This window comes from Callithrix jacchus, chromosome X, assembly GCF_049354715.1.
Source record: "Callithrix jacchus isolate 240 chromosome X, calJac240_pri, whole genome shotgun sequence".
NCBI lineage: Eukaryota > Metazoa > Chordata > Mammalia > Primates > Cebidae > Callithrix > Callithrix jacchus.
Genome location: NC_133524.1, coordinates 110,944,143 through 110,957,628, shown reverse-complemented (window position 1 = coordinate 110,957,628; position 13,486 = coordinate 110,944,143). Strand labels below are relative to the sequence as shown.

Here is a 13,486-nt window from a genome sequence, read left to right as displayed (position 1 = left end):
AACAACAACAAATTAGTAGGACATGGTGGCATACACCTGTGATCCCAACTACTCAGGAGGCTGAGGCAGGAGGATTGCCTAAGCCCAGGAGGTGAAGGCTGCAGTGAGCTGTGATGATGCCACCACCCTCCAGCCTGGGTGACAGACTAAGAATCTGTCTTTAAAAAAAGGAAAAAAGGCCGGGCGCGGTGGCTCAAGTCTGTAATCCCAGCACTTTGGGAGGCTGAGGCGGGTGGATCACAAGGTCAAGAGAACGAGACCATCCTGGTCAATATGGTGAAACCCCGTCTCTACTAAAAATACAAAAAATTAGCTGGGCATGGTGGCGCATGCCTGTAATCCCAGCTACTCGGGAGGCTGAGGCAGGAGAATAGCCTGAACCCAGGAGGCGGAGGTTGTGGTGAGCCGAGATTGTGCCATTGCACTCCAGCCTGGGGAACAAGAGTGAAACTCTGTCTCAAAAAAAAAAAAAAAAAGAGGATGTGGTATTGTGTATTTCCATTGTAGTAAATTAAATAACACGTATGAAAGCATCATGAGTGCTCAGTAGCACATACTATATGATAATGTATAGATAGAGAATCAGAAGTTCAAGAGTCAACTCCCTGTACTTGTATAAATTAATCCAATTGCTTTGAAAAAGAAATTACTTTCATTTTGTAGCCTCAAATATTGGTAGGCAAAAATTACCCAAGAAGAAGGCTATAGAAACTTGCTGGAGGATGCTTCCTTTGTGGAACATCCATTTCAAAACCACATAGAAATGTGTAATAATAATAAGAAATTGCAGTTTAATCCTGCAAAGCTATATAGATTGGCAAGTATTGACTTGAATAGTTAACATTTCTTTTTGCCTGTTGCTTTTTGCTTATTACTTGAAAGGATATTTTTCCAGTTGCTTCCCTCTCCTTACTCCCAATGTATCTGTGTCTATGAATGACTGTCAGTTTCCAAAGTGAGGGTACCATCCAGATTTTTAATAATTGTTTTGCACTTTGTGATGGAATCTTTAACATGGGGCAGTAAGTCCAATTATCTGTGTATGAATGTAATACTTACTACATATCAGTACTGATTTTGGTTTAAATGTGTTCTTTTTTCTCCATTGCTGATTTGCTTGTTAATGGAGCATTAATTTGTTTAGTAATAGTTGTGCTTCTTCTGTTTTGTTAAAGGGTAGCTGGCATAGAAGGCTTATATACTTGAAAATCTCAGAAAAAAACATGTTTTTGAAAGACCTAACAGATAACAAAACACCTTTTTTTTTAAGAGACAGGTTCTCATCCTGTTGCCCAGGATGGAGTGCATTGGCATGATCATAGGTTACTGCAGCCTCAAATTCCCAGGCTCAACTCAACCTCTCATCTCAGCCTCCTAAGTAGCTGGGACTACGGGCATGCCACTATGTGTGGCTATTTTTTAAATTCTTTGTAGTGATAAGGGTCTCACTATGTTGCCCAGGCTATTCCAAAACTTTTGGCCTCAAATGGTCCTCCTGTCTCAGCCTCCAAAAACTCTGGGATTACAGGCATGAGCCACCATGCCCAACCAGATAACAGACACCTTTAAGTTGGACATTCACCATTATTGTAAATGTTATTTCCTTTTGAGACTTATATACTGGTGTTTAAAAACCAAAATAAACTGGGATAACACATTGTCTTTTCCAATGAACAAAATACATGTGATAATATTCAATTGTGTACATTGGATTGAATAAATTGATGTAATTTCACTATGTATGAGTGTGATCATTATTATTAAAACTTTGAGTAGCAAATCTGTTTACAGAAGAAAGAGGCATAGGATTACATAAACATGTGGCTGAGCAAAGGCTTATTATTTCCATGTGTGTGTGTTTGTGTGTATGTGTGTTTGTGTTTTCTAAGGTTTTATTTCTCCTAACCTTACAATGTGGAGAACACAATCCTATCTCTTTACAGGAATCTTAGTAGGCTGGCAAGAAGTAGAGAGGTGGTTTCCTAATATGCTTTAGCAGAAATATTGAGGCTAGGTATTGTTTTTGTTAAATAATAAAATGGTGACTGCAAATTGAAATTGTAGAATATAACATAATCCTGTTAGCAAAATTTCAATTAAACACATTTGAACTATTTGATACCTATACATTGGTCATTTTAAGCACACAAGGAAAAAAATTTATGTTGGTGAATATAAACATTCAGTGATTTTAGTTTTTATCGGGTGGCTTTTTGGAGTCCTATCACTATAGAATTTCAAGTTGAGTTCATAGGCACAGAATGTCCAGTTTACCTGAACAATTTAGGTACTTGTTTGGCTGCAGTAGAATTTACAAAGAAAAGGTAAAGACAGCTTGGCCTTATACATTTTGGAGTTCTCCTGGTTTTTTTTTTGTTTCATTATTTTTTTGAAGATTATGAAGTTGTGGCTAAACTGGTCACAAAAAATTAAAATTATATTGGAAATATATGAGATGTGATTGAAATATAAATTTGGGGTTGGTGGTGCTGTGGCAGTCTATGGAATATTATTTATAGAAAATAGGGTTTCTTTTTCATGATTTAATTGAAAACTGTGTTAATCTATAATAGAATAATGACAAGGACAATTTACTCCAGTTTTTTTTTAATTTTTATAACATTAGTTATAAACGTTGTTCTCATTGAAGGATGTAATTTCTAAAATAATAGCAATTTGTCTATAGTATCTATTTTCTGCTGCCAGTATTATTATATTACATATATATGTATTATTATACATTTATATATATATATATATATTTCCTCACTAGAGAGATCAAGGTACCCTGAGAGATGGAAGTTCCAGGTCTTAGTATGAAATGAGTCTGGATTGCTTCACAACTTATACATGCCTTTCATATACATTTTTTAATTGAAATTTTTATTTAAAGGTGAGTATGGATTAGTTGCAAGAGATGCAGTTAGTTGCAAGAGATGATGCTGAGAGATCACATGTGGCCTTTACTTAGTTCCCTCCAATGGTAACATCTTGAAAAATTACAGTAAAATAGCGCAACCAAGATATTGACATTGATATAGCCAAGACACAGAACATTATTAACACGACTGGATTTATCCTGTTGGTCTTTTATAACCAGACCCACTTTCCTTCTCTGCTCCCTATCATTAAATCCTGGAAACTATTAGCCTGGTGTCTATATCTATAATTTTGTCATAGAAAGACTTATAAATGGAAGCATAGAGCATATTATGCTTTGGTATTGGCATTTTTCACTCAGCCTAATTCTCTGAAGAATCATCCAAGTTGTTGCGAGAATCAGTAGTTCATTCCTTTTTATTGTTGCGTGGTATTCCATGGTAGGGATGTACCACAGTTTGTTCACCTGTTAAATGTTGTTTCCAGTTTTGGCCTCTTATGAATAAAGCTGCTATAAATATCAGTGGACAGGTTTTTGTGTAAATACAAACCTTCATTTCTCTGGGATAAATGCCCAGGAGTGCAACTGCTGGATTATTTAGTAATTGTTTGTTTAGATTTGTAAGAAACTGCCAGTGTTTTCCAAAACTGCTGTCCCATTTTACATTCTCATCAGCAATGCATGAGTGATCCAGTTTCTCTACATCCTTGGCAGAATTTAGTTTTGTCATGATTTTTTATTCTAGCCATTCTGATAGATATGGACTAGTATCTCATAGTGGTTTTGGGTGGTTTTTATTTTGTTTTGTTTTTTGAGGTCTTGCTCTGTTGCCCACCTTGGAGGGTAGTGGTTTGATCACAGCTCACTGCACTCTTAAACTCTCAAGCAATCCTCCTGCTCCAGCCTCCCGAGTAGTTGGGACTACACCACGACATTCAGCTATTTTCTCAAGTTTTTTATAGACATAGGATCTTGCAGTGTTGCCCGTCACAAACTCCTGGCTTCAAGTGATCTTTAAAAGTTTTAGGATTTACAAAACCTCACTGTAGTTTAAATTTGCATTTCCTTAATATCTAATAATTGATGTCAAACATCTTTTATATTCTGTAGAATGAAATGTCTCTTTAGGTCTTTTGCACATTATCTAAATAAATTTTTACTTTTTTTCTTTTTTCTTTTTTTTTTTTTTTCCAATCAGTTTGAGCTTATGAGGTTGCTCAGGTTAGCCTTGAACTGATGACCTCGCCTTCGCAAGTGCCATGACCTCCGGCGGGAGCCACTTTGGACCCCAAATTTTTACTTTTTTTCTGTTGCGATTTGAGAGTTCTTTATATGTTCTGCATACTAGTTATAGTAGGGTGAAAGATTACTCACAAAAAGATAGCCATGTCCTAATGCCTGGAACCTTTGTTACCTTGTATGGCAATAAAGAGGAGTCTTTGCAGAGGTAATTAAGTTGAGGATCTTGAAATAAAGAGATCATTCTGTATTGCATAAGTGGGCCCTGAATACAATCACATGTATCCTTATAAAAGGGGAGCAGAGGCAAATTTCAGAAAGATGAGAAGAAGGCAATGTGATTACAGAGGCAGAGAATGGAGTGATGTGGCCACAAGCCAAAGAATGCTGGTAGTCACCAGAATCTAAAATTCCCAAAGCAAGGATATTCTCCTAGAGTCTCTGGAGGGAGGGAGCATGACCTTATAGACAAGTTGATTTCAGCCTGATAATACTGATTTCAGACTTTTGACCTCCAGAACAGGGAGAGAATAAATTTCTGTTGTTTTAAGCCATCAAGTTTATGGAATTTTTTACAGAAGATACGGGAAACTAATGAATTCTTCTTTTGTTGGATTTCTGATTTGCAGATATTTCTCTCCTTCTGCAGATGGTCTTCTCATTCCTTTAAAGGGCTATTTTGTGGAGCAAAAGTTTTTCATTTTGATAAAGTCCAATTTATAGCTTTTTAAATTTTATGTATTGAACTTTTGCTGTCAAAATCTAAGAATTCTACCAAGCCCTAGAATCTGAAAATTTTGCAATTTTTTTCCTAAAAGTTTTATAGTTTTGCATTTTACATTTAAGTCTATGATCTGTTTTAATTTTGGTATAAGGTATATAGGTTAGATCAAAGTTCATTTGTTTTTAACAACAGAGGACCAATTTCTCTGGTACCATTTGTTCCTCTATTGAATTACTTTGGCACCTTTGTCAAAAATCAATTGGACATATTTATGTGGGTATATTTCTGAATTCTCTGTTCTGTTCAATTGGTCTTTGTGTTCTTTCCACTGCCAGTATGATATTGTCTGGCTTACTAAAGCTGTCTTGTAAGCCTTAATATCAGGTACAATGATTCCTCTCACTTTTTTCTTTTTCAAGGTTGTTTTAGCTCTTCAAGGACATACCTGTGTCTTTCTACACAAATTTTAAAACAAGCTTGATCATGTCTAAAAATCCTTTCTGGGGTTTTGATAGAAATCGCATTAAATAAATTTGAGACGTGTTATGGGCTGAATTTTGTCCCCCTAAAATTCATATGTTTAAATCCTAACCCCAGTACCTCAGAACATGGCTGTATTTAGAGGTAGTGCCTTTAAAGAGGTGATTAAGTTAAAATGAGGTTATTAGGGTGGGCCCTAATCCAATATGACTGATATCCTTTAAGAAGAAAAGTAGACATAGTAAAGAGGGAAGACCATGTGTAAGTCACAAGAAGAAGATGGCCATCTACAAAGCCAAGAAGAGAGACCTTAGAAAAAACTAATTCTACCGACACTTAGACCTCTGACTTCTAGCTTCCAAAACTTTGGTAAAATAACTCTGTTGTTTAAGCCACCCAGTCTGTGGTAGTTTCTTATAGAGGTCTAACAAACTAATAAAGGAAGAGCTGATATCATTATGATGCTGACTCTTCCGATCCATGAACAGTGTATGTCTCTTGATTTATTTAGGTTTTTGATTTCATGTATCAACATTTTGTAACATTAACTACAAATTTCACACGTATTTTATTACATTTAGACCTAAATATTTTAAGTTATTGTAAATAATATTGAATTTTATTTTGAGTTTCTATATGATCATTGTTAATATAAAAATGTCATTGACTTCTGCATGTTGATTTTGTACCCTTGTGATCTTGTCGAACTCACTAATTCTAGGTATTTCTTTGTGGGTTCTTTGAGATTTTCTACAAAAACAATTACATCATGTGCACATGGGAACAGTTTTACTTATTTCTTTCTAATCATATGCCTTTTTTTTTGCCTTATTGTGATGGCTACCCAACAAAGGAAGACACATATATTATTTTCCTATAACTGCTGTAAGAAATTACTACAGACTTGGTGACTTAAAACAACTTTCAGTCCTATGTTGTATAATAGTGGTGAGAATAGACATCCTCGCCTTAATCTTAGAGGGAATGCATTCTGTCTTGCACCCAGGACTGTTTCTGCTACTACTGGGAGATAAGCCCACCCTATCACTGAATATGAGTCATTTTCTAAGTCCATGCTTTGGTTTATTTGGTTTTGTCTATACCTGTTAGTAACCCTGAGTTGCAGGCCTCTCCAGTACCTAGACCAAGACATACTGGAGATAAAAAAGAAACTATTGGGAAGTCACTACAATGTCATTCTTCAAGTACTCAGTTCCCCAGCCAGTTCATCTTCTTTGAACTTTCAGAGTCCTTTTTATAAATGTCTCTCAAATTATTTATTTAGTTGTATTCAGAGGAGATCATCAGGGAAAAGTGAGTCTACTCCATCTTGTCCCTGAATCATGTATTTTTAAAATCGTTATCGAATATTATATAACAATACAAGTTTAAAAACAGGTTTTTGTTTTTGTTTTTTAGATGAGCCTAGGAGATCTAATTATTACTATGAAACTTAGAAATATTTTGAAACAATTTCTTGGGTTCCTAAAGTTGACTGTGGATGAAGCTGACTAGCAATTCAACTGGGAGTGACGAAAAGAAGAGGTGCTAAGCTGGTAACAAAGGATGGGAACATCTGTGGTTGGCTTCTGCTGCGTGAGGAATAGGGTGATATTGTGACTTTGGTGGTAGCTAATTAAATGCAGCATTATAATACCCCTCGGGAATTTTGCCAGTCTGTATGCAAAAATAGAGCTTTGTCAGCTACTCTATGTTTATGATATTCTTCGTTGTATTGCACTAGTCAATTAGTTATGGATCATGAGCCTTAAAATTCTGGTACAGTGGACCAGAAGGCATGAGCTTTTCTTTTGAGAGAATCAAAGGGTACCTGGAGAACACTTGCTAGGTGACTTGGAAGGGGATCTGAAAATACTCTAAGAATGGCAAGAAAAAATAATAATGCTGTAAGTAAAAATGCAGCTTATTGCATAAAAGATATTGAGATTTTCACAAATTACATAGTACATTTTCAAATATATTTAAATATTTTTCTTATTTGTGCATGCCTTTGTTGTACTAAAATAAATATGTGCTGTCTAAGGTGTTATTCCCAAAATTACTGATTTAAGTGATTTATTTCATTCTAACTTATTCATGGTCTAAATAGCTAAAGCCTGAGAGTTTCTGTATCATTATATTAAAAAGTGTCTGAACATTAATACATCTAATAGTGTATGCTCACTTGCATTAGCAATTTGAAGACGTTGTTATATATCTGATATATCTGTTCCCAGGTCTCAGCTTGTATATCTTAAGTTTAATGGTCTTAGTCTTTTTGAAATTAGTTCTGTTTTGTTGTTGTTTCGTTTTTGCTTTTTTTCTATGTTAATGAAAAGTAGAACTCAGGTAAGAATCCTACCATAGCCGATCTTCCCAGAAGTTTGGAGTGAGTAGGAATTTGAAGGGGGAAGAAAATTATAGCAATAACAATATTTTCAAACTAGAGATCGGAGGTCATTGTGGAAATACACTACTGCAAAAAAGTTACATATTTATGGGAGCAAGAATAATCATTTCGAAGTATACTGTGAACTAAGTACCTCAATGACACCCAAAGGCCTCATTATTTTTAAATAGTCATTTTGAAGCATATTGTGGAGTAAGTACCCAAATGACACCGAATGAACATTTGAGGCACTGATCCAATTCACAAAATTACCTTCATTTCTGCCCATTTTGAAGCATTTCTTTAAACAGCATACTTACCTTCTTGGCATTCTAGGGAGCAATCTGACTTTTAATTTTCCTCTAATTAAGCTTACATGTCCCACATTCTCCCCAAAATCTTCTCCTGCCTTTTAAATGTAAACTTTGAGTGTTAACATGCTACAATGACAAGAACAGTGTTATAATCAGCGAGATCTATGTTCCAATTTTGACTTTGCTGTCTAGTAGTCTAATCCTGTGACCCTGGACAACATATTACCTAAATGAGAAATAAGTAAGCTGCATGAAGGCAGAAATTTTTTTTGTGCACCAGACACAGAACCTAGATGTCTGCTTGGTATAGGTAGGTGCTCAATAAATGATTGCCAAATGAATGATCTTCACTTTTCAAGTCTATAATGTTACGTTTTTGTGAGAATTTTAAAATAACCTTGAGCCCAGGAGTCTTGAGAGCTGCCTGGGCAACATAGCAAAACCCCATCTCCAAGAAAAAAAAAATACAGTGAAAACAACTGCTAAGCTCTTGACATGTTAATTCATTCAAATTCCAATGAAACCTTTTTCTTCAAAATTCGGCCAATCTCACCATCTCTGTGAAGTCTTCCTGAACTATATTTACCCAGCTCTAATCCAATAATTTCATACATATTCAGTCTCATTACCTCCTCCTCCTATGTGTATGAACTTGCTGTCTGATTAAAACTGGACATGTTGATGTTTTTATTGTGTCTACTACCTTTCTTTGTAGGTATTTACTTAGGTTTGTCTCTTTGACAAAGAGGGCGATATTTTCTCTGCTATCTACTGTAGTGTTTAAAAACGTTGGTTCAACAGCCACACAGCCTTAGTTTAAAATTCCTGCTCTACAATATACGAATTATGTGGCCTTCTGTGAATTACCAAGAAAACTTCTTCCTCTGTTCTATTGTATATACACTATGGATGACAACGGAAACTAAATCATATGGTTTGTAAGAATTAAATGATCAAATACCTGTAAAGTGCTTAAAACAGTGCCTGGCACGTGAGGAAAAGCAACTGTTAGCTATGATTATTGTAGTTTCCTGCAAAGCTACATACAAATAATTACATACAACTTTTTTAAAAGACTAATCTCTAGACAGTGTTGATAGTTGAGTAATATATCTTTATGTAATTGATTTACTTACAAAGATTTGAGATATATATCTAATTTCTTCAAAGTAATAGAAGACAGAACAGATTAAATGTGACACCTCAAATACACACACAATGACATGGTTAACAGGATGGGAAAAGAAAGCTGGAAAAAATTATTTGAACAATGACAGGGTAAATGTTACAGTTTCAGTGTTTTCAAGTTGAATTTAGCAGAAGCAAAATTCTTTATCATTCTTTTTTTTTCAAGAGTTCATTGCTACTTGAAATGCACTAATGGGGTAGAATGATGATTCACGTTTCACTGCCTCTGAAGGTACTGTTTAAATTAGCCGGTTCTTGAGGTAGTTGCACTTATACACAGATGCATCAACTCAGACAAAAACATACCAATCCACCACAAGAAAAATGGGTGTGATCTGAGTTCCTAAACCAATAAGAATGTTTAAAAATTCAAGTCTTCATTACCACCTACCTTCAGCCTTAAAGTCTGTTATCTATATAGGAATTAAATGAGCTCATATTTATAACCTATCTTTAATCTGCAAACAGCAGCTCTATGAATGAAAACATATATATTGAAATATCATGTAATGGTAAGGGGCAATTTGAGGGTTGTTTTCAGTGTATAAGGAAAATAGATTTAGAACAGCAATGATTTTTTTTTTCCTTAAAGATATATGATAACTATCCTTTCGGTTAATTACTACAAATGTTTTTTGGGTTTTCACTTTTGTTTTTTGAGACACTGTCTCACTCTGTCACTCAGATTGTAATGAGGTTAATTCCTGCCTGTCTTTTAGATCCCCACTTAGATGTCACTTCCTGTGGAAGCTTTCTGACACTACACTGACCACCTTTTTTGATCCTATAGTTCTCTTTCATCCTATTTGCCATATTGCAGGGTAACTGTCTGCTTTTGAGCCTCTCTACTGTAAGACTCTTAAGTACTTTTTTTGTTGTTGAGACAGGGTCTTGCTCTGTCAACCAGGCTGGAGTGCAGTGGTGCGATCTCAGTTCACTGCAGCCTCAACCTCCTGGGCTCTGGGCTCAAGCCATCCTCCCACCTCAGCCTCCAAGTAGCTGGGACTACAGGCATGCACCACCATATCCAGCTAATTTCTGTATCTTTTTGTAGCGATGGGGTTTTGCAATGTTGCCCAGGCTGGTCTTGAACTCCTGGGCTCAAGCGATTCTTCTACCTCGGTCTTCCAAAGTGCTGGGATTGCAGGCATGAGCCACCACACCCAGCAAGTGGCTTTTTTTTTTTTTTTTTTTTTTACATTTTATTGTATATTTATTTGATAGCTACGTATCTTCCTTGGTGAAGTGTCTGTTCAAATAACTTGTTTTTTTTAATTAGCCATTTATTTTTCTTATTTTGAGTTTTGACAGTTCTTGCAAATTCTTTACTACATATATTGCTGCTGAATATTCTTTATCAATCTGTGGCTTTTTTTCATTTGTTCAATGCTGTTGTTCAAAGAACAAAAGCTTTTAATTTTGATGAAGTTCAATTTACCCATTCTTTTTATGGCTTGCAGTTTTTGATGTCATAGGTATGAGCTCTTCGCCTAACCTAAGATCATAAATCTTTATGATCTAATATCATAAAGATTTTCTTATGTTTTCCTCCAGAAGTTTAGTAGTTTTGTATTTTAAATTTAGCTTTATATTCCATTTTGAGTTTATTTTTGTATAAGGTATAAAATATAAATTCAGATTCTTTTTCTGAATGTGGATTTCCAACACCATTTGTTGAAAAGACTATTCTTTCTTTGTTGAAATGTCTTTTAGTACAAAAATTAATTGCTTATATTTGTGGATTTCTGGATCCTCTACTTATATCCATTCATATATGTACTTTTCCTTCCAACAATACCATTCTTCTTGATTACTGTAGCTTGACAGTAAGTCCTAAATTCCAGTATTATGAGTTCTCCAATTTTGCTGTTTTACAAAACTGTTTCAGCTATTGTAGTTCTTTTGCCTTTTTGCATAAATTTTAGAAACAGCTTTTTAATTTAAAAAAATCTGCTGAGATTTTTGGTTGAAATTGTGTTGAATATACAGATCCTTTGAGGGCGAAATGACATTTTATAATATTGATTCTTCTAATCCATAATCAGAATAGATCTCTCCATTTATATGGGTCTTTAATTTATTTCATCAGTGTTTTGAAGATCGTAGCACACAGGTACTGCACATAATTTGGTAGATTTACACTTACGATTTTATGATTTTTATGATATTATAAATGGGACTCTTTTAAATTTTGACTTCCAATTCCCATCGCTACTGGGCTTTGCATTGTAAGAGCTTGCTAAACTTACTTAATAGTTACTCCAGTTATCTGTGAATGCATAACAAATTATCCCCCAAATTAGTAGCTTAAGAAAACATTAATTATTTCACAGTTTTTTGTGAATCAGGCATCGGGTCATATCATATACTCTTCTTTAGCATGTTTCAAGGCTAAAATCAAGGTGTCAGCCAGGTTGACAGGTGTCAGCCAAGGTGTCACCTTAAGGCTGAACTGGAGAAAAGTCCACTTCAGTGAGCTCACTCATGTGGCTCATATAACTGGCTGGCTTTTGGGTTGAAGGCCTTGGATCCACATTGGATGTTGGAGGCTTCTCTCAATTCCTTGCCTTGTGGGTCTCTCTATAGGACAGTTTACAACATGGCAGCTTGCTTCATCAGAGCAAACAGGTGAATGGGCAAGAGAGATTGCCAGCAATAGAGAAAGTGCAAGCAAGAAATAAGTCACAGTCTTTTATTAATGTAATCTCAGAAATAGCATCCAATCACTTCTGCTCTATTCTCACACCAACAGAGAGGGGATCATTGTGGCAAGGATCATTCAGGGCCATTTTAGAAGCAGGATGCTGTATTATTTCTAGGAGCTTCTTTGTGGATCCCTTGTGATTTTCTATGTAGACATTATATTATCTTTAAACAAAACAGTTTTACTCCTTTCTTTCCAACCTGCAGTATGTTGTTGAATAAGAGTAGTGAAAGTAGACATTCTGATCTTATTCTTGAACTTCAGGTGAAATCATTCAATCTTTCACCGTAAAGTACAATGTCTGCTTAAGGATAATTGTGGATCCCCTTTATCAAGTTGAGGAACTTCCCTTCTATTCCGAATTTTCTGATAGTTTTAATCTTTTTTTTTTTGAGACAGGGTCTCATTCTGTCACCCAGGGTGAAGTACAGTGACACGATCATGGCTCACTGCAGCTTCAGCCTTCTTGGGCTCAGATGATCCTCACATCTCAGCCTCTGTATCAGATGGGGTTACAGGCAAGCACCACTATCCCTGGCTAATTTTTGTATTTCTTTTTCTGTTTTTTTTTTTGTAGAGCTGGGGTTTCCCAATGTTGGCCAGGCTGGTTTCAAACTCCTGAGCTCAAGTGATCTGCCTGCCATAGCCTCCTAAAGTGCTAGGATTACAGGCATGAGTCACCACGCCCCTCCACTTGTGATGATTTTAGATCAATCTTAGGCTTCCTAATAGCTTTCCCCTAGTTTATTTCATGCTGTTTCTCCTGGAATACTCTTCTTCTACATAACAGCATGGGGTAAGAGCCTAATACATAGTTCATTGTGATTTCCTGTTTGTTTTTCTCCTTACAGGTAATTTGAAATTTGAATGTTGCCTACACTTAATGGTGGTATTGTGTAGGCTTTTTTGGTTTTCTTATTGTTTTTTGTTTATTTGGGCAGGAAAATAGATATGTTAAGAGACTTGGATTTATGCTAATACCATTATTTGGCCACTCACTTTTTTTTTAAAGGGAGAAGCTGGCAAAACAGACACAACAGAACAAAGTATACTTTCTAAATCACAGTTTCACTTCATTCTAGTAACCTTTTCTTAATTTTGGAGCAACAGAGTGTTAAAATGCCCACTGAGCCGATAAAATACTGGTCCTTTGAGGGCAATACATCACTGAAACTCGATGAAGAATAAGAAAGGCATATTTTCTGAGAACACTTTATAAAATACCTATTAAGATAGTCTACTATTGCTGTAGGTTTAAAACAGGCTAACTAATTTTTATATTTCATGAGAGATTATTTTCTAGATGTATTTATTTTCTTTTAAGATTCAACAAGTAGATACACTTTCAATATTATTTCTTCTAGTCTAATTCCATTATACACTCCAGACAACTGGAAGTCTATTTTACTTCTTTGCGAGATAAGCATATTAGCAATTAAATTCAAACTGGGCTCTCCAACATCCTAGTAAAGATCATTTGTAGAATCGCATAAACAATTTTGATTGTTCATCATAAATATTAGCTAGAAACAAAACCTTAGGTTAAAATGAACAGAATGAAGGGATG

General features: G+C 35.3%; 1 protein-coding gene across 2 annotated transcripts in view; it reads right to left on the bottom strand.

Moving 5' to 3' along the window:
• HTR2C (5-hydroxytryptamine receptor 2C) overlaps positions 1 to 13,486 on the bottom strand; it is a 293,407-nt gene that overhangs the window by 153,404 nt on the left and 126,517 nt on the right. The window lies entirely within an intron of this gene.